We start from the raw sequence: 25045 nt of genomic DNA, 5'->3' as shown, positions 1-25045 counted from the left end.
GCCGCAGTGCCCTCATTAAGCAAAAGAGCAGGGTGGTAATAAAACAAAGGGTTGCAGAGCCAGCGCTCTGGATGCTGTGCTGAGGAAGAGGCTTAATAGGCAAAAAGGCTTCAGCGAAGCACATCGTCAAGTCAACAGGAGGCCCCGCAGGCGCTTGCCACTGCAGCCTGTGAGACCTGAATAATAATTCAGCATCTCAAGCAAACCGGGGGCGCTCAGCAGGCAACACCAGTCTGCGCTCACCTGCGAGTCTGTCTATGCCAAGAAGCCGCTTACTCTGCTCCTGGGAGAGATCCTCCATGAGGGTATGCACACAGCAGAGGTGTGGTCCACACAGCAGAGGTGTGGTCCACACAGCAGAGGTGTGGTCCAGCAGGCTACTGAGTGGGCTTGCTGGACGCCTCCCTCTGGCTGGACAGGCAGGTTTTCTGGAGGCTCACATGCTGCAGACCATGCAGGCAGTGTCCTGTGCATCCTTCTGTCTTCCTGGGTGTGTCTAATCCTGCCAGCACCTATCCGCAAGGCTGGGGGAGGCGTTGGTCCTTCATTTTAAGTCAGCAGTAAGATAAACAAGCATCAAACAACCCCCCTCCCCTGCCAATTTATAGAGAAGGAAACTGAGGCTAAGAAGAGGGAGTGACAGGCCTAGATCTCGAGATCAGGTGGTGATTCTGCCAGATGTAACCATGTCTGGCTCTAGCCAAGGGTATGCAAGGAGCCCAGCCCTTTGCTCAAAGAGGCACAGAATTTTCCATAAGACATAAAAGGATGGAGGTCTCTTTCTTAATAGACAGCTGGAAGGAACCTCATAGTCAAACAAAGCCTTAACTAGAGTCTGGCCATTTAAGTAGAATGTCTTTGTGGCTCTCTCTAGTGAACTTGTTCTCTGTCCAGTCAGTGTAGCAGATGTCCAATGAATAGGCAATAAGACCACTGTTACCTGCTGGTCACATGACTTTGGCTGCATCTTAGTTTGTCCTATGAGGGTGCCCTCCCCTCACTGTGAAGAGGACATTACAAATAAGAAGTAGACTTGGGTGGCCTTTATAGGTCTAGGTTGGTTCTCAGGAGGAGATAGTGTCCCCATGTCAGCCAGTTCTTGTGTGTGTGTGTGTGTGTGTTTGTGAGTGTATGCATGCACACACACATGTATGTGAGCATGTGTGTGTATGCATATGCATGTTTGTGAGTATGTGCATACATGTGTGCATGTATCTGTGTGTGCATGTATGAGTGCATGCATGATTATGCATGTATGTTTGTGTGTTTGTGAGTGTACATGCATGCATCCATGAGTTTGTGCATGTGTGTGCATGCACATACACGTGTGTGTAGACATGTGCACATGTGTAGAGGCCAGAGATCAATGTCAGGTGTCTTCCTCAAGTGCTCTCTTCTTATCTTTTGAGACAAGGTTTCCCACTGAGCCCAGCACTGGCCAGTTGGCTAGACAGGCTGACCAGTGAACTCTGAGTATCTGCCTCTGCCTCTCTGGTTCAACTGCTAGGGTTTCAGGCTTGAGTGACTATGTCCACCTGAGTTTGGAATGACCATCTTTGTCTCTGGAAGAGTTAAAGCTTAAATTTTTTTTGTCTTCAAATATCATTAACTGTTTTCTCTCTCATGGTGAGGGGCACACCTGTCTCCTGCACACAGTGTGCTGCGTGTTTTGTGAAGCTGGCAGATCACATGGCATCAGTTGTCTGAAAGCACAGGACACACAGGAATTAGGCCAGGATATACAGTCTGAGTGCTACCAGTGGAGGACCAAGTGTTCAGACACAGCAGTCTATAGGGACAAGGACCAAGTGTTCAAACACAGCAGCCTATGGGGTCTTCAGACATGAAAGCCATAACACTGTCTTATAGGAAGTCTGGCTTAATGGGGGCTGTGACAAAATTCTGGCTAGTGAGCTCAGACATGCAAAAGACTCCAGAGTGAGGTACCTTGGCAGTCACACCTCAGAAATGATTGCATGAATTCTTCCTGGACCTTGCTGAGGATCTATGACAACAATGTAGGCGCTACTGAGATGTCAGGTGGGTCCCCTGGTGCCACTGCCCACAGATGCCGTGGCTAAAACACAGGTCCCAGGAGGCTGAATTGCTAAAATAATAAGGCTGAATTGGAGCTAGAAATTTAACCCAGACAAATTCAAAAAAGACACCAGAACCTTTGGAAGGAACAGCAAGTGCCATTCTAAGTCAGCAGGGGAGAGGGGTGCTGTGCACACCTTGCCTCCTAGCAGCAGCCTGTGGGGTGAGCACAAATCAGAGATCAGGGAGCACTCAGGGAGCAGGTGCTCCTTGCAGGGGATGGGGTGGGCAGCAGGTGGGGGGGGCAGTGGGGGATAGTGGGCAGAGGAGCAGATGTGAACGCAGGGAAGAGGAACATGCTGGGTCAGCAATGAATGTGCTTCCACTTGCAAGGTGACGGAATGTAGACAGGCTGTGGGGACATGCAGGGGTGAGCAGGTGGCTGTGAGGCCAGTGGGGGAAGGGGATGAGTATCAAATGTGATCAGCTTGCTTGTGGACTGTAGATGCGGGATCCGTTCTTAAACCCTACCCTTCTTGCTGGTTTCTGCAGTCAGCTTTGAGAATTGTCAACTCCTTAACTGGAGTTAAGGAGGGATGGAGCAGGCTGGGGCACTAGGTGAAAAGATACTGTATCCTTTTTGACTCACAGGTCTTTAAAGCAAGCACCAGATGCTCTTGCATCCCCCAGGGACCTCTCTGCAAACCCAGCATCCTGGCTGGAAGGCTGGGGTCTGCCCTTTCTCCATCCTACCCAGTCTCCTCCAACTCTTGCTACCGCTCAGCCAATTCCGTTTTCATCTTAGTCTGTCACGTCGTTCCCTCACGCTCCATCTCTTTTCAGGGTTCCCTGAGTTCTACTGAGAGCACGAAGCAGGAGCAGATGCTTCCGAAAATCGCCTTCATCCTGTCGTGAGCAGTGAGCATACCATCCACGTACGTACACAGAAACAGACAGACAGACACACAAAGTGAGCCGCCCTCTGCATGGTCTCGGTGGTTGCACTTGAGAATCGTGTCCTCAGGCGGGGCTGGCAGATTCTGCTCCTCTTGGCTATCCTGGCTACAGAGAACTCCATTTCTTGTGAAGGGCCTCCGTGGTTTATCTACAGAAGGTAAAGGGCCTCTAGCCTGAAGCGGGACAGACAACCCCATCCTTCAGCCATCCCATCAGGAGGAATGAGATCACTTCTCATTCACCAAGGCTTGCCATTCTTCTCCTGTCAGGATCGTGACCAAGGCTTGAGAGGTCACACCTGAACTGAACATGAGTGGAGTCCCTGGTTCTCTCTCACAGCTTGCTTCTTCTCAGAGCCACTGGCTCTCCCTATAATAACTTTAGTAGGGGTAAAGGAAGTGAACTGGCTGTCCAGGGTACTCACACAGGGACAGCCTCCGCCCCAGCCTTCCAGCCCCCTGGTCTTGGCTGACCTCATGGAGGAAGCAGATGCACACGTCAGTCAGCTCCATTTCCTGAATGAGGAACTGGCCCTGCAAGAATTCAGTGCTGCGTTGCACTGGCAGTGAAGAGTTAACCAGGAGACTTGAGGAGCAGTGCACACTGTGCTCTCCAGCCAGTTGGGAGGCTCAGACTTGGGCTTCTATCTAGGAGCAACTTCCCAATGAAAACTCAAGCTGTAGACAAAGCTAGGCAAAGGTGCCCCATGCCTGGTCATCTGTCAGCTCCAGCTGGGCTGGGAAGCAGCTCGGTCATCCAGAACAGGTCAAAATTCTGACTCTGTAGTGGTTTGAATATGGTTGGCCCAGGGAGTGGCACTATTAGGAGGTGTGGCCTTGTTGGAGTAGGTATGGCCTTGTTGGAGGAAGTATGTCACCGTGAGGGAGGGCAATGAGACCCTCCTCCTAACCACATGGGAGCCAATCTTCCACTAGCAGGCTTCAGATGAAGGTGAACGCTCAGCTCTGCCTGCACCATGCCTGTCTAAATGCTGCTATGCTCCTGCCTTGATGATAATGGACTGAACCTCTGAACCTGTAAGCCAGCCCCAGTTAAATGAGTTGCCTTGGTCATGGTGTCTGTTCACAGCAATGAAACCCAAATTAAGACACTGCTCCATCATTCAAAGCTTATGGCCTCTTGCTTGGCTTCAGAAGTGATGGCACAACACCAAAGCTGAGGGTCTTTCTTTAGTAGAAAATTAGAGACTGGATCCTCTAAGACAATACCAGTTATATCTGTACTCACCACAGAGATTTGGGGCAGAAGTTGATAAAGTCAATTGTCTACTTAGAAACTTAAAGAATGAAGAGAAAGAAGCGAGGCAGACCTTGTTCTCGGCATATTTGAAACACTTTATTACATATAATTTCAAGCATGCAGAATGCTATCACAGACCCTCAGGCATCCTGGTCCTGGTGTAGAGCTTGACACAGGGCCAGTCTTCTCCTTTCTGCATTTCTCCTTCTCATGAGTCTTCCTTCCTCTGTATCCCTCAGAAACAACCAAGTCATGTGACATCTACTGCAAATGCCTCCATGTGTATGTCTAAAAATAAAGACTTGTATTTTTAGACATGATAATGGGTTTTCAGACAGTCACAAATCCTAACATCGTCAGCCACAGGTTGGTTCTGTTCCTCGGTGTCTCCCGAGTGCTGATTCACTCCGAATCTGAGGGTGCTGAGTGTGACGGGTGACACTCTAAGTCTCCTTCAATCTGCCGGTTTCCCTGTTTGCATTTTTTTTTCCTTTGCAACCAGTTTGGGAGAGAGAGAGAGAGAAAACCCAATATTCTCTTTATGTTTTCATCATTGTGTTTTGAGTTAAGAAGAGAGAAAGTAAAGAAGTCTCAGTCAGACTCACTCCTGATGCTTGATGAATGTGGCTCAGCACGCAGGCGTGCGTGTGTGTGTGTGTGTGTGTGTGTGTGTGTGTGTGTGTGTGTTACCATTTTAGTCTCCCAGATGTCAATCTTGGTGGTAAACACCTTTGTACCCACTGATTCATCTCACCAGCCCGTGGCTGGCACTGGCATCGTGGCTCCATGGGCAGGACAGGGTTACTCATCTAAAGTTACCCTTCAAGGGTCACAGGGCACATGTCTGTCCCCTCGAACTCTGGGAGTGGCACAGTAACAGGCTAACTGCTTCTTTAATCCAGCTCTCCTGTCTTACGAAGAAGAGCTGTCAGGAGATGCTTGCGTTAGTTATCATTGCTGGGAAGAAAGGAGGGGGGTGCAGTCCATGTTTGTCTCTCAGCTGTGCATTTGCCAGCAATGGGCAGTCAAGAGGAAGAGTCTTCCCCTGGGAGTTAACTGCTGCCATAAATGTCCCTGACAGCCATTGCTGAAGCCTTTGATAAACACACTTAAAATTGCTGAAGGGCACCGACTATCAAAGTGAAACCAAGGGATCAAGATTCTGGACCGAGCTGCTGAAGAAACAGCTCAGCAGTCAAGAGCACTTCCTGCTTGTCTCAAGAACCTGGGTTCAGTTCCCAGCACCTACATGGAGACTCGCAACTGCTCATGACTACAGATCCTGGGGATCTAATGCCTCTGACCTCTGAGGTACCAGAAAATACATGGATAACAGGCATAGAGTAAAAAGGTTTTGTGGCAGATCGTTTTTAAAAAGCACAACAGGGGCTGACAAGATAGCTTAGAAGGTAAGGTGCATGCTCCAAGTCTGATGATCTACATCCAATTCATGGGACCTGCATGGTGGAAGGAGAGAACCAACTACCCACAGTTGTCCTCTGACCTCAAGTGTACCATGGCATGCATACAACCACTCATCAACACCTCTGTACCCCCCCCCCCACACACACACAGAGTAAATAAATACAAAAGAGTAAGTTCAACATATATGCAATCAGAGCCCTGGGGAGGAGATAGGGCAGGGAGATTAATCGAACAAAGCAGTATGAATGCTTACCAGCCCAGAACTTGCCAAATACCAAATTCTCTGTCTCAGTTCGCTTTCTTCTGTTGTGATAAACACCACGACCTAAAGCAACTGGGGGGAGGGGGAGGGGGAGGGTTTCTTTCATCTTACACCTTACTGTCCATCACGAAGGGGAGCCAAGCGGAACCTGGAGGCAGGAATTGAAGCGGAGGCCATAGAGGAACGCCATTTACTGGCCCACACGGCTTCTTCCACCTGATTTCTTATACCACCCACTGCCCAAGAGAGGTGCTGCACCAGTGGTCTGGGCCCTTCCACATCCATAATTAATCAAGAAAATGTCCCTCAGATTTGCCTACAGGCTAGGCTTATGGGGAATTGTCTCACTTGAGAGGTCTTCTTGTCACAGATGACCCTAGCATATATCAAGTTGACAAAAAACCAAAACCAAAGCAAACCAAAAACCAAATATGTGCATTAATCAAAACTGTGAAAACTTACAGACCTCAAGAAAAATAAGTTTAAGAAATCTAAAGCTAGATATACCACAGTGAAGTTCCCCAAAAAGACCAAACCAGACACACACACACACACACACACACACACACACACACACACACACACCTTAATGTCACACAGTGAGATGACTACAATAGAGAAACAAATGTGAAGAGCCTGTGACAGCAAGAGTGCGGGCGAGCTGTGGCTCTCTCCTCTCTCCATTGTTGGAGAGGATGTATAATGATATACAATGGTAGAGCTGCTAGGAATAGCAATATGTTGGCTCTTCCAGAAATTAAAAGTGTGTTTGCCATGTAATTCCGAAATTCTGTCTTCAGGTATATCCTCTGAAACAATGGGGGAAATTGCCCCAAGAAGATCTGTGCACACTGGTGTCTACAGCAACATTGTGTACAACTGCTCAAAAATGGAGTCGTCTCAGGTGTCTGGTGGGGGAACAGACAACCAAAATTCCATCTGTTCATACACAGAGCTATAGAGCAGCCTTGGAAGGGACAGGGGACATTCTGAGATGTACCAAAGTACTGGTGGACCCCAAGAACACAGTCACAGAAGGACAAAAACCGAGTTCAGTCGTGAGGGTCCTGATGGAGTCAAAGCTGGAGAAGACAGGAGTCAGAGCAGTAGGTGCTAGGGGAGCATGCAGAGGCAGGGGGTTGGTGGGATTGGGGCAGAGATGGCTGAACTGTGTGCCAGCAACATCCAAGGTGGTATAGTGTATACATCCAGTCTGAGACGGTGTTGGGAAGAAATTTGGATGAGAGAAGAGGAGAGGAGATTATTTAAAACAAAAACAAAAACAAATGAACTTGACAGCTGCTTTCTCAGCAGAAAACATAGAAACCAGAGGACAATAAGTAATTGCGGCCACTCAAGTGCTAAGAAAAATAATTACAAACTTAGAATTCTATGCCTGTGACAACATCATCTAAAAACCAAGGTAAACCAGGGGGATTTTCAATTAAACTTTGAGAAAATTTGCAGCCACAACACATGAAGTAACGGTAATGCATGAGAGAAGTCTCCTGCAGGAGCGAAACGATCCGTGATGGAGCTTTGAATGAGGAAGTGGCAAGTGCCCAGGTCGGTCTGGGTGAACACTGAGTGCTTAGAACAGTGTGTATGTGTGCACATGCATGCATACATGTATGTGTTGTATGGATGTGTGCTGGTATGTGTGCATAGGTTTGTGTGTAGGTGTGTACACTTATGCACTCGAATACAGAGGATGGACAATAACTGTGTATATGTGTGTGTTGCATGTATGTTTGTGTGCTGGTATGTGTGCATAGGTGTGTATAGGTGTGTGCACCTATGCACTCGAATACAGAGGACAGAGGATAACTTTGAATGTCCTCCTCTATTGCTCTCTTCCTTATTCCCTGAGGACAGGGTTCCACTTAACCTAGAACTTTCCCTTTTCTGGCTAGGCTAGCTGGCCAGCACACCTTTGTGATCTCCCTGACTCTGCCTGACGTCTCAGCCCCAAAGCTCGGGCCACAGGAACCCACAGCCATGCCCTGCTGTCTACCTGAGAGCTCAGATTGAATCCAGGCTTGTGCTTGCATGGCATGCAGGCTTACCCAAGGAGCCATCTTTTCACACACACACACACACACACACACACACACACACACACACACACTCCCCTATTTATTTTTAGCATATAAAACTATACTTACATAAAATAAATATTGAAGTGTTCTATTGTATATGATAATTGCATGCTATATAGATGTGTATTTTATTTCACAGTTTTTCTTTCAGAATTCTATAACTGAAGAATGCGTTTCTCCCATCTTAGAGGCTGTGAAGCTCTCCCGAAAGAAACTAAAGGAGTATGGGGGTAAGGAACTGATAGAGAGGAAAACAGAATGTAAAGAAGAAGCCTGGTACTAAGGCAAAGAAGAAAAAGATGAAAAACAAATGAAGCAAAGCCAGAAAGAAAAGGAGACAGATACAAATGCCAGAACGCGAGTAGTACTTATCATCCCTGCAGCTGCTGGTTCTCACAGGGTTGATCCGGAATTCCTGCCCTTCATGACAAAAATAAGCAAAAAGCCTAAGGGTGTGGCTCAGTGCATCAAGGAGCACTGGCCTAGCCTGCAGAAAGCCCTGGGTTAGACCCTTCCCTGCACAGGGTGGCCAGGAGCACACGACTTGAACAAGCCATTGACAAAGGGTCCAGCCAACCTAATGAGTCTGTGGTGGAGAGGCAGAGAGAAGACCCACTTTCACCGTTCACTGACGTGGGCAGAGCTTGCCGCCTCAGGAGTGCAGTGAGGCTTATTCAGGAGCCCTTCTACAGTGACTTCCTCCCAGTGTCACACCCAGCAGAGTGACACATATGAACGCCATCAATGTTTCTGCAGCAGGATTGCTTCATGGTAGCATCCAGGTTCCAAGCTCCATCAGGCTCTGCTGCCAACACGCTCAGGAGGGCAGCTCTCACACAGGCTGTAGACACTGCAAAGTTTTTCTCAGAAGGAGCCCACAGAGAGTTTCTGAGCCAAGGATAGTTCTTCTAAAAGACCCAGGCCCTTGGTTACCCAGAAAAACTCTTTATTGGAGCTGGTCACCCCATATACACCCAGTGAGCCATACTCTGACATGTTGGCAATATTCTGTGTAGAAGTTAAATTTTACCGAAGGAGTTTATTTAAAAACATTAAGAGAGGTCAAGAGTTGTTTTAGGGCTGTGGTCATTTAATTGCAGATATTCCAGGAAATTCCTCATTAAAAAACACGGGCTGGAGGAAGATGTGGTAACCACGTTAAGACATGGCTCCAGATAGCCCAGTGGTGGCGCCTGAGGGTCAGAGTGAGCATGCCACAGGGATACTTCACAAGCTTCAGGGTTAGGGCTACCCACCCCACTCTAGACAACTCTGACCACAAGTGCAACCCCATGGCAGGCAGGAGAACTCATCTTGTTCCAGAGGAGTGGCTTATCTAAGGAACACTCCTTGTGGGAGCTCAGTGTTGTTAGTGGTCCTGGGCATGTGGGTGGGTTTATTTTATTATTTGTGTGTCTGAACTTGCTAGCCAGTCTGCCTTGAGGAGACCAAACAGTCCAGATGAGCTGGAAGTCAAGTCCAACTTGGCCTTGGATAAGATCAGGGATATGAATCGAATGCCTAGGCCTCTTTGGAAGATGGGAATACTGGCTGGGGTAAGCAGAGCTTCCCTAACTCACCTTCTAGAATGAGCCACATCCTCTATGAAGGTACCAGGAGGAGTAGAGCATCCAAGTGGGGGTGCCCCAACATACTGGGGTTGGACTTAGACCTCCCTCCCTGGCTGCAGAAACCCTAAGGAGGGCAATTCTTTTTCTCCATCTCAGCCATTTAGCAGGTCTAAGCCTATTCTCCTGGAATGGGAAAGTAAGGTGAAACTAGCCCTGACCCCAGGAGCCACTTGGTCATAGAGAAATCCCTAGACCCGAGTCAGCAGCTTTGTCTTAGGGTCTGGGGCCCTGTTTCCTCATCATGACTCAGCCACAGTCCCTCTTTTGACAAGGAGAGGCCTGGACTGCTGAGCTCCTTGGAGACTCTGAACTCTGAGCACTAAAGCCACAGCATCTTAGGAATCCCATCAGTTCCTGGTTCCCACTCCTGGTTCGTACCTCCTGTGAGTGGGCCCCTTTGCGTCTGTGTCTGATTCTTATTGGCAGAGTAAAAAATACATTTGGGACATCAAGCATCTCATGGTTTTCTCAGTTTGAGCATGGGCAAGTGCTGAGAGTGCCAGTTCCAGGATGCCAGGATGCCCTCAGGCTAATGGTAGTGCCTGTGAGGGAAGTGCTCCCCAGGCCAGACAATCACAGCTTCAGTGGAATGGCTTATGGAAGCTTCAGATGCGACAGTACTCACTCAGTGTGCTTATTGGTGGTGTGGCCCTAATCAATTATGCAGCTAATCCATCTGGCTGCTCAGTAATGGTTCTGTTCTACACGTTAGAGACCCTTCATTCAACAGAACAATGAGGAGTGACAGCGATCACTCTCAACTGCTTAACCACCTCTCTAATACCATTCTAGTTTTTTTCATGAAAATTATCTTTTTAAATTAATTAATTAATTAATTTTTGAGACAGGGTCTCTCTATATAGCTTAAAATTCACTGTTAGACCAGGCTTCCTCAAGCTCATAGAGATTCACCTGTGTTTACTCCTCATGTTTTGGATTAAAAAAGCATGCACCGCTATTATGTGTTTCTTGTTGTTTGTTTGTTGAGTTTTAAAAACAGGGTGTCACTGTGTAGCCCAACACTTATTTTCTTAATATTTACCATTTTTATCACTTCCTAAAGCTGCTTTCTTCTTATCTTTTTATTGTGCCATTAGTGCATTTTAAAGTGTAGGCACCTTCCACTGGCTCGTTCATGGTCATGATGTGTGTTGAGGGGTCTCTCAGCTTCATGTCTACAAAGTGGAGGACAGTCTTCACTCTGCTTTTTTTAATGCATCAATGTGTAAACCTCTCAGACCAAGTGTCTCCATGGAAACCATCTTTATGCCTCCATTGAGAGTACATTTCTTCTGCAAACATAAGATAAAATGTGTCAAGTGAACTATATCTATTTATGGTTCTTCTGAATGTTTTACCATATTTAGTTTCTGCAAAATTGTAAGACTTCTCAATTTAATTCCTTTCTGGTACAGAGTATAAATTTATCCCATTAAAAATAGGTGCTCTCTTGAGAGATTTCCCCCACAAACTAAGATATACCAAAGGAAAGCCACAAAAATCTCAAATTTAAATCTTATACACAAGAGAGATTTCATCTATGCAATATGATCTGTTCTTCCTTTGAATTTGTGCCATTTACATTTAATATAATTACTGTAAAGTCTTGCTATTTATTTTCTGTTTGTCCCATCTGTTTTTGTCTTCTTTTTTATGCATCAAGTGTATGTATGTGTGTATGTGTGTTTGAGAGAGGGGGGGAGGGAGGGGACAGACAGACAGACAGACAGAGATAGAGAGACGAAGAATGACTAACTTTATAGCCCAGGATGGTCTTAAACTTGTTTACCTTTCAGGTACCCGATTTCTAGGGTTACAGGCTTATACTACCACACCCAGATTCAAATACTATTTAAAGTTATTCTAAACATAAATTTTATGCTTTTCTCTTAGAGGCTGCCCAAAGACTCTTCCATGCATTCTCTTGATGTAGTGCATCAACTTTTTAACAGCAGTGGTACCACACACAGAGCAGTGCTGGCTATGAAGGTGCCCTGAAGAACCATGAGGACATGATGGAGGGAGAGTTGTGTTGGAGGGCAGTCTCAGCCACTGCACTTGTAGGTCCTCTATAGCATCATGCTAAGGCCACAGTCGCTGTCACAGGATGTCCAGCCAAGGAAAAGCATGGAAGAAGGACACAGTTAACTTATTCCTGCCCCGTAGAATCCCCTTGAAAGGTGATCCTAATGCAAGGCTCCCTGTAGCCTGAAGGAGACAGTCAAGATGATCTCATTGCTGTGCAGTCTGGGCTCCTCAACCCCACCCTCTCCCCTTTCCTCTCCTTCCATGGGTAGCAGCCAGCATCATGGTTCAAAGCGCTATTCACCTGCTCTGCTACCCTCCCTGACCCTTCACAGCTGTGTCCCCAGCAAACCTTCTGCAGGTCAGTGTCTGTTACTTTGTTGGTGGGAGGTTCCCAAGCCTGACGCACATGCTCCTTGCTGCTGCTGGCATGTTAGTAAGTATCCTTTATACTGAATCTTTACAAGTCACCCCTTCTTCAGTCCAAGGAACATGGCTTTTGTGTTTTACTGTTTCTTTTTTTCTTTCTTTTTAAAAAGATTTATTTATTATTATATGTAAGTACACTGTAGCTGTCTTCAGACACACCAGAAGAGGGAGTCAGATCTTGTTACAGATGGTTGTGAGCCACCATGTGGTTGCTGGGATTTGAACTCTGGACCTTCGGAAGAGCAGTCGGGTGCTCTTACCCACTGAGCCATCTCACCAGCCCCAGTTTTACTGTTTCTTGAACTGAGTTTTCCAACAAATTCTGTGCTTTCTCTGAACACAGTTGCTTTTGCCTAAACTAAATGAAACAAATAAACAAAAACAGTTTAAAATTACATTTAAGACAGAGACAGAGACAGAGACAGAGACAGAGAGAGAGAGAGAGACCAAAGGGTATGTGCAGAGGTCAGAGGACACAGTTTGGCACTAAGTTCTCTCCTCCTATCTGTGGGTCCTGGGGATAGAACTCAGCCTGTCAGGCTTGGTAGCAGTCACCTTCACTTACTAAACCATCTCCCCCCTTCTTTCTGATTTTGACCAATTTTTTTTTTTCTTCACACAGACTTTTAGGTTAGTAGAGTCCTCCCCAGCCTCTTTCTTCAAAGCATCTGTCATGGTCTGTGGTCTTGAGGATACAGCTATTACCCAGCACTTCTGCTTCTCTGACACACACTCCCTCCCCCTCCCCCCTCCCCTCCCCCCTCCCCTCCCCCCTCCCCTCCCTCCCTCCCTCTGTCTTCCTTCCCTTCTCCCTCCTCTCCTCTCTTTTCCTCTCCTCTCTTTTCCTTTCCTCTCTCAGATTACAAACTCTTGTGCCACAGTTTCTTGTTTATTTTTAAATCCACCAAATGAATTTCTTAGATTCAGATATTGTGGCTTTTAGTTCTTGGAGGTCTATATGACTTTTAAAGATCTTTGTCATTTGAAATCCTTAAGATTCTATTTTCTATATTTCCCTACTTAACATATTTAACATAGTTGCTTAAAATTTTCACTTGCTAACTGATACTTGAATCAGTCATAAATCCAATTTTCTTTCCCGTGGAGGGAAAAAACTTACAAAGGAACCTTAAGTAATATATTCCCTCAGGAATTTGAAGTTTCTAGGGCACTTTCCTATTTGGGAGGAATTACATCTTTTCCATTTTCTTCCTGAGTTGGTTTCTTTCCAGTGTTTTGAATAATTATAAAAGTAACCAGGGCTCTGCTGTTAGGACTTCTGCAGGCTGGGAAACTCCAGCAGCAGTGGCTGCTTCATGGAGCTGGAGTCCCCAGCTCTTCATTCTCTGTGAGGTCTGCAGGTCTGCTTCTGGCTTTGTTTCTCATCCTTGCATTAGCTGGAGTCTTCAAAGATGAAGTTCTTCAACGCACCATTTAGTTAACACTCTGAGTAAAGATTTCAAAATGTTGTTATAATGTGCCATCAATAGCATGATGGGACATTTGGGTTGTTTTCCAGAACTCAGATGTTCATAAGATTAAACTTATGACAGGCGATAAAGGGAAGCAGTGTACTGCTGTGGTACGTATGTTTGCCTTCAACATAACTTGATCACAGATGTATGTGGTTCAACCTCTCACTGTCTCTCTCTGTCTCTGTCTCTGTCTCTGTCTCTCTCTCTCCCACATACACACACACACCCCATGGCTAGGCTACAGTGTGCCCAGACTTATGGTTCCTGGGTTTCTGAGACAGTGTGTCTAGAGGCGATGGGTATTTGAGTGAATGAGCTAACTAGTATAGACAGCATTCCCCAGGGATGTTAATGAGACACAGAGGGCCTCAACCAAATGCAAAAGGATGTCGAAATTGCTTCCTTGTCTTGACACACAGCCTGGGCAGGACAGCTCAGCTCACTTTCTCTGCTCTTGGAAGGGAAGGATATTACCCCACCCCACCCCACCCCCGTTCTCAGGCCTCCCTCCTCAGAGAGCTCACCCCACAGGCCACAGCAAACTGGGGAGCTACCCAACCTCTGTGACCGTGAGAGCCATCCCTCAAAATCCCTCTCTCCTATTTCCTAGAAGCTCCCATACATATGTATTTACATACATACATACATGTGTGTATGTGCGTGTGCATGTGTGTCTGGTTTTTAGTTTTGGTGACTCTAACTTCTCTCACATAATCCCACATAATCTTGTTCACAAGATTCTGAGTTTTATTCACTTGGTGACCAAGCAAGTTGTCATCCTTGGACTTCCAGACTCAGCAGGAGTGTCGTCACTATGTTGTGTACCCATCCACAGTGTCCCTGCAGAATTGTGCCTTGTCCCCTGTGGAACTCCCTTCATAATCACACCATTACCAGATCCCCTATGCTCAAAGATTCATCCTGAAGCCATGATTAAATATTAAAAACAGGACTCTTTAGTAGGACTGAGTGCATCTGAGGGTGCTGACAGAACGGCTCAATGCTGACCTTTCTACCGTCCTGCTGTTCTTGGAGTCCTTTTGCTAAGAGAGCCACTGTGCCTGGCTGTTCTGCTCCTCCTGCTCTGTGCACACGGAAGCTGAGAGCTGTAATGAGCAAAGTGGTTTGGAAGAATGAACAGATCTGAATGACAATACTCACTTTACAGAGAACAGGCGAATGTGCCTTCTGCCACAGCATGTACCGTTATGATTGTTGGCTCTTGTTTATCTATAACAAGCCCCCCCTTTGTGTGTATGTGTATATGTGTGTGTGTGTGTGTCTGTCTGTCTGTCTGTCTGTGTTCCAGTGCACGTGGAAGCCAGTGGACAAACTCAGGAATTTCATCCTCTGGAATACAAGACCTTCCTTAGAGACAAGGCCCCTGAGTGGTCTGGGGTTTGCTAATTGAGCAATATTGGTTGGCTAATGAGCCCAGAGATCTGCCTGTCTCTTCCTCCCCAGCACTTCAATTTCAAGAGTGCCTTGATACACCCATGACTTACTTACTCACTTACTTACTTATTCTTATGTGTATGGGTATTTTGTCTGCATGTATGTCTGTGTACCATGTGTATGGAATTCCTGCAAAGACCAGAGTGAGTGAGTTAGGTCCAGTTAGGAACTGGAATTACAGACTGTTGGAAGCTGCCACACGGGTGCTGGAAATTGAGTCCAGGTTCTCTAGAAGAGCACCCAGTTCTATCACCCCTAAGCCATCTCTCCAGCCTCCACACCCAGCACTTTATCATGAGTACAGGAGATTGAACTCAGGCCCTCTTGCTTGCAAGACGATGGAGCCACCTCCCTGACTCATCAACCCATTTCTCTAAGCACATGTTGAAGCATCCACAGGAGACTGTGTCTTCTGGTTTTCATGGATCTGGGATTTCAGCTAGCCTCATAGTGAATGGTGCAGATCCCTACAGTCTACTGGTTCACTGTCGGGGTTACAGATCACGTGGAAATCTCCAGCTGGAAGCTTTCCCATGCTGCTTGTCCTGAACAGGTTCGTTGCAAACTGAAAGTCGTTGCTAGATAATTTATTACATAAACTGTTGAGAGTAACTCATTAAAAATGGCAAAGCCCTGGAGTGCCTGTTTCCCCTGTTTTGTGGGAGATTGCTTGGCTTCGTTTCCCCCAAATCTCCTCCCTCCCGAGAACTACTGTAACACGCTTCCACAACAGTGGTTTGAAATAACACAAGGAAGTGGGATTTGCATGGCCTCCGCTGAGCATCATCATGGAGGAGGGAACCAGAGCTGACAAAATGCCTCCACCAGATTGGCCTATATGCATTTTCTTGATTGATGATTGATGCGGAAGGGCCCTGCCCACTTTGGGTAGTGCTTTCCTGATCTCTGCTTCAGTTCCTGCCTTAGGTTCCTGCCCTGACTTCCTTTCATGATGAACTGCAACTGCAGGCTGAAATAAGGCTTTTCCTACCCAAGTTGCTTTTGGTTATGGTGTTTATCACAGCAATAGAAACAAACCGGGATAGCAGGCATCTGTGGCCTCAGGATGAACAGGGGTGGGAGGTTGAGCTGTCATGCAACAAGACACCAGAAAGCTTGACAGAGGGAATTGATGAAGTTTTCCAGAAACAAGGATGTGTTGGGGATGAGTGATATTTTCTCCTGCTACAGGAGGAGAAAGGGACTGTAGTGACACTGCTGGTGCTGGCTGGAGAGTGTCCTCCACCAGCTAGAAGTTGAGCTGGCCATAGGGCAAGTGTTTCCAGCTACAAGGACCTGTTGGCTTCAGGTTGGCTCTGCTAGCCTCCCGCCCTTTCCCTGGGATATGCCATCCTTCCCCTAGCACTGATGGCGGCTGGTATTGTCTTACCTCATAGAGGTCCCTCTCAAGGGTGGTTGGAGGTGTCTTGGCCCTATTAAAGTGACTTTTGAGATTCTTCTGTCAGTTGTGATTTGTGAAGATGGCCTGAGCTTGTGTTCCCAGGCCTCTATCCTAACAACGTGGGTCACTGTGTGTCCCATATTTCAGAGTTTTCCTGGGATATTTAAACTGAGCTGCACATGAAGTTGTCAACCACAGAGCAATAGAAAGGAAGGACCCCTTCCAATGAGGGAGTGCCGTGGCCTCAAGACACGTGGTTGAAAGAGGCTCCGTGTCACCCGAGGCTGGAAGAAGAACAGACTCTCAGGAAGACACTGTGGTTGTCTCCCATCGTTACAATATAGACCTGGGATGCTTCAGCTCTAGAGGACTGCATGACCCACACATGCTCAGTTCCCCCTCATAAGCTTTTCATGTGACAGTCACAGGACTTAGGAGCCACGTATCTATTACAAGGAGGCATCGAGATTTCCATGTCACCTCTGTGAGTGTGGTTGAGAAAAAAAACACATGCAGCTGTCCCTTGGGATGCTTTCTGGGAATCTGAGTTTAGATCTACTAACATGGCATCTACTCCAACCGGGACCTTGTTTCTAGTTCAAATAGATTACGGAGTCTCCTTGGGCCTTTGGGGAGGGGTTTTACAGCTGTCCTCCAATGTATCTGTGTCATAGTTATTCCACTTCTGAGGCCAGCAGCTTGTGGCTGCCCCATCTTACCTCTCTCCCGGAAGCAGGTATCTTCAGCTTGGGCAGGGAGCACAGTATCTCTTCTTGGGCTGATAATCCCTGAGTAGATACTGTCTCTTGGTGAGTACAGGGAAGAATGCTGATCCTCTGAGGCACTTGAGAGGTGGAAGGGATGGTGGGGGTCCGTGCCCTCCACTCACAGCTGAGAAAACAGACATTGAAAATAGCTTGGCTGTGAACCAAAATTTCTATCCTGCAATCTGCCTTCCTTCTTGCCCAAGCCAGAACTCAGGCTGGCTTTGAGATGCCCCCATGCTCCCCACACCAAGTTCTGTTAATGCTAAACTCCTAACTCAAAAGGCATAGTCTCAACTTGTGTTGTGAGGTTCCCAGATGCACCCCACTCCCTTCCATGGCTCCATCCTTCCCGGGATCAGGCACTAGATGACAATGCGTGCCTCCCACCAAACAACTCCAAGTATTTTGGTCCTGGCTTTCTCTGTAAACATCTCCTAGTGCTCCCCTTGTGCACTCTGTAAGAATTCAACTCAAGAGTGAGTCCCACCCCTCCCTCCACCTGAGCCTTCTGACCCATCGGAGCCTCAAGGAGACAGCTGGTGAGAATGAGACACACTCATGAAAGGGTTGAAGCAGGGACAGGAGAGATGGCTCAGAGGTTAACAGCAGTGACTGCTCTTCCAGAGGTCCTGAGTTAAAAATCTCAGCAACCACATAGTGGCTCATAACCATCTGTAATGGGATCCAATGCCCTCTTCTGGTGTGTCTGAAGTCAGGGTACTCATACACATAAATAAGTAAATCAAGAAAGAAAAAAGAAAGAAAGAAAGAAAGAAAGAAAGGAAGGAAGGAAGGAAGGAAGGAAGGAAGGAAGGAAGGAAGGAAGAACGGCTTGAAGCAAAGAACACATCACCAAGGAAGACTTTTGTTGGCTTCTCTCGGAAGCCTGAAGCCTCCCTCCAGCTATCCTACCTTGGCTGAGAAATTGCCCTTCCTCTTTGTGGGGAGGAGGAGTTGGGACCCATGCCTTCCCCTTCTCTGTCTCAAAGCTCTGCATCTCTGATCTCTTGGGAGAGTGCTAGCCTGTTGCCTCCACAGTAAGGAGACTTGGGGCCAGCAGCTGATGACTATCAGATGCACTCAACAGCACAAAGGCACACAGAGTCGCATCAGCCTGGCGTTACAGGTACAAAAGCAATCAGCTATTTTTGGAAACTGTATTTTTATGGGTAATATAATTGGAGGAGCTCCTGTTCCATTTTAAGCCTGCAGTTAACTAGGCCCTGGGGCTTGGCTGTTGCTGCAGGGGGGACTCTGATGAACAGGGCTCTCTGTGTGTGTGCCCCTCCAGATGTGAGTTCTCTGGGATAACAGCTGCAGATGCCTTGGTACAGAGGAGCTCAGAACAGTGTCTGCCTTACTACTCCAGTTTCAGTTTAAAATGCCCCCACTGCGTTCCTGGGCTCATATGTTCCCAGCTGGAGGAGCTGTTGGGGAGACTGTGGAATGTTTAGGAGGTGGGGCCTGGCTGGAGGAAGTGAGTCACTCAGGCATGGGTCTTAGGGATTCCTACCAGCCCTGCTTCTGACCCAGTGTCTTTCTCCCTCTGCTCTCTATTCCACTTGGATGTGAGCAAGCTCCTCCCACCAAGCCGTAAGCCACTCACACAGAGACTCCCTTCCCTAGCATGAGGGTCTCTGCGTGTACAACCCATATTCTGAGACAAAATGAATTCTTCCTCTATTCAGTTGCTTTCTTTAGGTGTTTTACACAGTGACAAATAACGGACGTGAGAACACTGGCCCTGGGTTGTAGGGCCATTTAGGCAATAGACATGACCACGTTCTTAGGCCTTCTGGACTGGTTTGCAAGAACAATATAGAAGCGTTGTGTGCTAGGGAAGAACCAGGGGCTATGAGAGCTGAATGGGCTTTTCTGGTGGGAGTCCAGACCAGGCAAGCATCAAAGGCCTGGGTCATGAGGTCTCAGAAGGGAGCAGGCTCCACTGGGAACTCGGCTAAAGGTCATTCATGTCATTCTGGCAAAGAATCTGGCTGTGTCTGTTCATGTTCTACAGTTTTTTTAAAAAAATTTTATGTATATGAGTACACTGTCTCTGTCTTCAGGCACACCAGAAGAGGGTATCGGATTCCATTACAGATGGTTGTGAGCCACCATGTGGTTTCTGGGAATTGAACTCAGGACCTCTGGGAGAGCAGTCCGTGCTCTTAACCGCTGAGCCATCTCTCTAGTCCCCATTGGTCTACAAATTTGAGAACATCAAATGAGGTGATTGGTTTGGGGGAAGAAAATTTGAAACAGCAAAACATTCCGACGGTGGCAGTTATTGCTCTGTGCATTTAGTGAGTGAACATTCAAAAGAGAAACTAGGGCAGAAGTACGGTTTTAAAAATGTGTTATTTGGCAAAGAGGGTAAAGAGTTTAAAGTTTCTGGACAAGGCAGTGAGGACAAAGAAAACATCTATCATTGTTAAAGAGATGACACAAACAAAAGCTGGACTTTGTACTGGGACAATAGGTAAGGTGCTTGAAGGCAGCCCCCCCCCCACTATAGACAGAACTTTAGGGCATAAAAAATGAAAATCCATTAGAAAGAAGAGTAGAAAAGATAGAACATTCAGGGTACCCTGTGGGAAAATGACTTCTTGGGAAGAGGTTTTTTCCAGGCTCTGCCAAGAAAACGCAGAGGCCACTATGGCCGTGGACTAAGGAGGCCTCCTCAGACTTCCGTCAGAACCTGGCATGGTGTGTGTGGTGCTTTCTTCATAGGCATCATGAGAGACAACAAGAAGGAAACTTGTATCGAGGCTCCAGAAAAGCTACTGAGGTCAGGCAGTGTATAGCAAGCTGTATACACTTGAGAGTGTATAGCTCCTGTAAGGAGCTCCCCAAGGAACTGCGTGCGAAGCTGTAAATGTGAAGCCTTAGGTTGCAGGGGAGACCCTGGGATATGAGGGACGCCTTCACCTAGCGAAGCTCTAAGCAAACACACGTGTGTCACGGGCAACAGAGAAGGAGGAGCGTAGGCATGCCCACGAGTGCTCAGACAGTGTCCTTGTGAGCTCTGATGCCAGACATACGGCTTCACGGGTTGGCATTTTCTCTCCTGGGTTCCTGTCTTGCTCCAGCCTGTCCTTCCCTTGTTGCACCCCAGTCCTTCCCTTTTGAAATGGAAATATGTACTCCATGCCACTGGATATGTGAGGTGTGTAACACACACTTTGATTTCCCAGAGGCTCACTGCTAAGGGAATGCTTTGAGTCTCAGAAAAGACACTTGGGCTTTTGAACAGCGTGGGAACTGTTAAGGGCTCTGGCGACTTTTGGGACTTACCAGGATGCATTGTGCATAATTAGACGGCCACAAGCCTATGGGGGCTTGGAGCGGAGTATAACGATTTGACCATGAAATGTTCCATTTGTATCATTAGGCCCCCATATGGTGGAACTGTTTGGGGAGGCTGTGGAAACCTCAAGAGGTGGAGTGTCGCCGCAGGAAGTAGATCACTGGGTGGTGGGTTTCAGGGGTTATAGAACTCCATCCTTCGTGGTTCTCTCCCTCCCTCTCCTTGGTCTACCCAGATGTAAAAGAGGTGCCACATCTGCAACCATGGGCCAGACCCATAGATGTGCCTTTCCTGCCACAACGAGCTAAATCTTCTCTAGTGTGAGGGAAATGTGCCCTTGCTCTCTCAGTTGCTGCTGGCAGTTGTAGAAGAAGGAAAGAAAGCAGTCAGAGACCACTTCTCGGGTCACACAAGGTCCCCAGATGTTCCCTCTCGTGCAAACTCCCTCATTAAGTATGAGCTTCTGTTTATGAACCTGGAATCACAGATTCCCCAATCTGTGAGGCAATCAGACTCTCATCACCTGCAAAGTAAGGGCTACCGTGTCTCATATTACACTGCCTCCCACTGCCCTCTGGACCTCAGACCATCCTCTGCCCCACCTGGTCCTCTGGACCTCATATTTCCTTCTGCCTCACATGGCCCACTTCCTCACACTGCCAGTGTTTAGGGCTCAGACAGTATAGTCTTCCCAGCTCTTCCAAAATTGCATATCTGTGAGCTAAGTGGGCGTCCTCATTATTTTTAGCACTGACAAACTAGGATGCTTGCTATGCAGCATTAGTGAACCAGGAAGATGGCGTGCTGCCTGCTACCCGGTCAAGGTCAATGACAGGAAATGCAACAAGAGCCAAGAGGCCACCTGAGCATCAAACTAGAGACATTAAACCACTAAGCCTGAAAAGGCTAACTTGGCTTGACGGCCTTGCATTCTGACTGTGACCTCATGAAAAGCCACATCTGGTGATCTGTGGCTCAGACCAGGGCAACTGAGCCATACACTTGTTCAAGTGGCTTGAAAAGTCAAGCCCCTGCTCAGGGAAGGAGCTGGCTGAGCTCCAGGATCCCATTACTCCTGGGGACTTCTGTCACATGGCCTCCACTGCAGCATACGCGTGTCCTCCAGGAAGGGCTTGTGTCTAGATCAGCAACACAAGAGCACAAGAAGGTGACAGAGGGCCGCTGGGCAGGTGGCTCAGTTGGTAAAGTGTTTGCCACATAAGCACGAAGCCCTGAGCTGGGATCCCTAGCACCTATGTGTTGTATGACAGTAATTCCGGTACTGGGGAAATCGCCAGGGCCATATAGTCTAGTTAAATGGCTGATATCTAGGTCCAATGTCCCCAAGACTAAGGCGGAGAGCGATAAAGGAGGATGATTGACATTGATCTCTGACCTCCAGATGCTCCTTAACACTGGCAGCCCCCCTACAACACATAAACACAGACATGCATATACCCAAGAAAATAATCCCTTTTAAAAGTGACAGAGGTCATGAAGCAGAAGTTTGTGGGACTCCAAAACCACTTTTCTCCCCAAAGGAGGTCATCACTGAACACTTGCCTGAGACAACTTCTACCTGCTTGGAAGCCTTCATCTCATAAACATGAATCAGGAAGCTGTACTGGGTCCTCATAGCTTCCTCTATACCGCACCCACACTGTCAATCATAGAAGCTGCAAACTGTACACACACACACACACACACACACACACACACAGAGCCTTGGCTTGCAGCCCTCTACACACAAGTCAAAGTGGGCACAGGTGCATGCCCGCATGCCCTGAGGATCATTCACTCAGAAACCAGGTTAGGGAAAAGGGAAATTTGTAAACACAACCTTAGAACAAAGAGAGTCTCAACCAATCTCAACTGTACCTTGAAGACCCCTGAGTACCACAAGCATCAGAGACCAGACAAACACCAACAGTCACTGGTAACTCCCAACCTTCCGTGTCTCTCTGCTGTTCTGTCTGCGGTTTTCATGGTTTCTTCATATAATTGCATACCATTCTTCCTATAAAGAAAATATAGTGGTAATTCCATTCCCAACCTGACCAAATCAACTTTTCAAAAAACAAATCGATAACTACTTAGGAAAGACTTGGCAACTTGCTACTGGTACTGCCGATACAATGTCAGAGCTGCCATCATGTCCAGGAAGAGCCCTGCCACATCTCTTTCAGACGTGAGATGGATGTGTCCAGTGCTTCACGTATTTGCATTTGCGGGAGTGGGAGTGGGTGGGCTTTCTTAGGTTGAGGTTCTCTGACCCTGCTTCCCTCGGCTGTGCTAAAGAGACTTCTCATGGGTGACACTGGGCGATTTCTCACAGGGACTCTTCTTGTTAGGTGGGACCAAGTCTGTTGGAGATGTGTGTGTGTGTGTGTGTGTGTGTGTGTGTAGGCATGCATGTGGGCGTGACCACACACTTGAGCTTATGCAATTTTGTGGGTGTGCCCACACACATGGACTCACAAGATTGTGTGGGTGTGCACACACATATGTGTTCTTGCAATGTGTGGGCTTGCTTCTTCTAGTGCTCTCCACTCTATGCTTTGAACCAGGGTCTCTCACCTAACTTGGAACCAGGTTTGGCAAAGCTATGTAGCAGCTGAGCTTGAAGGGAACACTGGTCTCTGTGCTCCCTCCCTCACCCCACAGGGCTAGGATTCCAGACGCACACCACTATGCCTGGCTTTTACACATGTGCTGGGGGTCTGAGTTCAGGTCCCCATGCTGGCAAAGCAACCACTTCACACACCTAACCAGGTCCCCATTCCTGAGGTCCCAAACCTCAAGTGTTCTTTTCTACAAATTCGCCTCTAAATCTGTGGTGGTTAATCTCCATTGCTAACTTGAAATGATTTTGAATCCATGGGAACATACCTGTGGGTGCGTCCCTGAGAAGTTAACCAGCAAGGAAGCCCCCCTCTAGATGTGGGTGGCACCGTCTCTTGGGTCCTACACTCAATCAAAAGGAGAAACCAGGCTTAGCATTGGCGTCTCTCTGCTCTGTGACTACAGCTGTGACGTGACCGGCTGCCTCAAGCTCTTGCCACTGTCCCTTCCCTGTTATAAGATTGTACCCTCAAACTATAAACTGAAATAATCTTCTCTTTCAGCTTCCCTTGTCACTGGTACCAGCTGTGAGTGACCTCTGGCAGTGATGCCAGCCCCTTGGGTATATGCTGACATGTACTGGAAAAGACAGCATAGCTCCCTAAAAACCATAGACCTTAGAATCCTTACCTGGCAGTTTGAAACCAAAGAGATGGGGTGAGGAGGTGTGGTGGGAGTGAAGGGTGGGCAGTTTTGTTCTTTGATACAGGCTCAGACCTCTTCTCACAGCAAGCATGCCCACTGCGTCCCTCAGTGGTGCACAGCTGGGGGTCCAGGCAGTGGCACTTCCAAGGCACAGGTCTTGAGGAAGCATACGACCAGCACAGGGGCAGCTTGGCAGTTGCTGAGAGCTAGCAGTGTGAAGGTCTGGATTAGCAATCCTGCTCCCAGGTGTTTTATGTGTGTGTTTGTTTGTTTGTCTGTTTGTTTGTTTTTCTAGAGACACAGAGTGTACGCTCACCAAGTACCTGGGGTGTCTTCAGTCAGGGTTTCTATTCCTGCACAAACATCATGACTAAGAAGCAAGTTGGGGAGGAAAGGGTTTATTCAGCTTATACTTCCACATTGCTGTTCATCAATAAAAGAAGTCAGGACTAGAACTCAAGCAGGTCAGGAAGCAGGAGCTGATGCAGAGGTCATGGAGGAATGTTACTTACTGGCTTGCTTCTCCTGGCTTGCTCTGCTTGCTTTCCCAGGACTACCAGCCCAGGGATGGCACCACCCACAATGGGCCCTCCCCACTTGATCACTAATTGAGACAATGCCTTGCAGCTGGATCTCATGGAGGCATTTCCTCAAGGGAGGCTCCTTTCTCTGTGAGAACTCCAGCTGTGTCAAGTTGACACACAAAACCAGCCAGTACCTGGGGTGAGCATAGTAGCAACTCCAGTTGTGACCATAGTACACTGGGAACGTCCAGGGCCTTTGTAGCCGAAAGGCTGAACTCACTACAACACACTATGTCTCGTCCACAGAGGAGACCCAACAGAAGCAGGCCTGTGGCAGGAATCCTCACTCCCACCCTGGGCTGGTGCTGGGAACATAAAGGAGTGTCTTTTCGCCTAGAAAGATGGGGCACTGAGAGCAAAGAAAGGAGTCCATCTGAGTCCAGTTTGTCACACCAGTGAGTTTAATGGTATTCCTTACAGGAACATGGCTGACTTTTGGAGACCCATATCACTGAAAATCTCAGCCCAGCATAGGTGACAAATCATGAAAGCTATGTCACCAGAACACCCTGGGCAGCTTTATTGGCGGTTACATTCCTGAAGCGATTCCCTCACCCTGGCTTCATATTGTTTGCCTCTTACCTAACTTCTTGGGGGAGAGGGACATCCTGGAAATCTCCTGAAGGCTCAGGAGCTGCCCCCTGTCTGACAAGCTTAATAGCA

The 25045-nt window shown here is 47.6% G+C and overlaps 1 long non-coding RNA gene across 3 annotated transcripts; it reads right to left on the bottom strand.

Moving 5' to 3' along the window:
* Positions 1-4338: 4338 nt before the first annotated feature.
* On the bottom strand, positions 4339-18402 carry Gm35992. Of its 3 annotated transcripts, none has more exons than XR_387272.1 (3): positions 18137-18402; positions 17177-17348; positions 4339-4744 (listed from the first exon to the last, which is right to left on the bottom strand). It is a non-coding gene; the product is annotated as a predicted gene, 35992 (long non-coding RNA). The 3 variants fall into 3 exon arrangements; XR_387273.1 differs by having other exon boundaries at positions 4339-4542; XR_387274.2 differs by lacking the exon at positions 4339-4744 and adding an exon at positions 14248-14706.
* Between the last annotated feature and the right edge of the window lie 6643 nt (positions 18403-25045).

This window comes from Mus musculus, chromosome 1, assembly GCF_000001635.26.
Source record: "Mus musculus strain C57BL/6J chromosome 1, GRCm38.p6 C57BL/6J".
NCBI classification, from domain to species: domain Eukaryota; kingdom Metazoa; phylum Chordata; class Mammalia; order Rodentia; family Muridae; genus Mus; species Mus musculus.
Note: the sequence above shows the minus strand (reverse complement) of the source record. Positions and strands in the feature narration are given on the sequence as shown.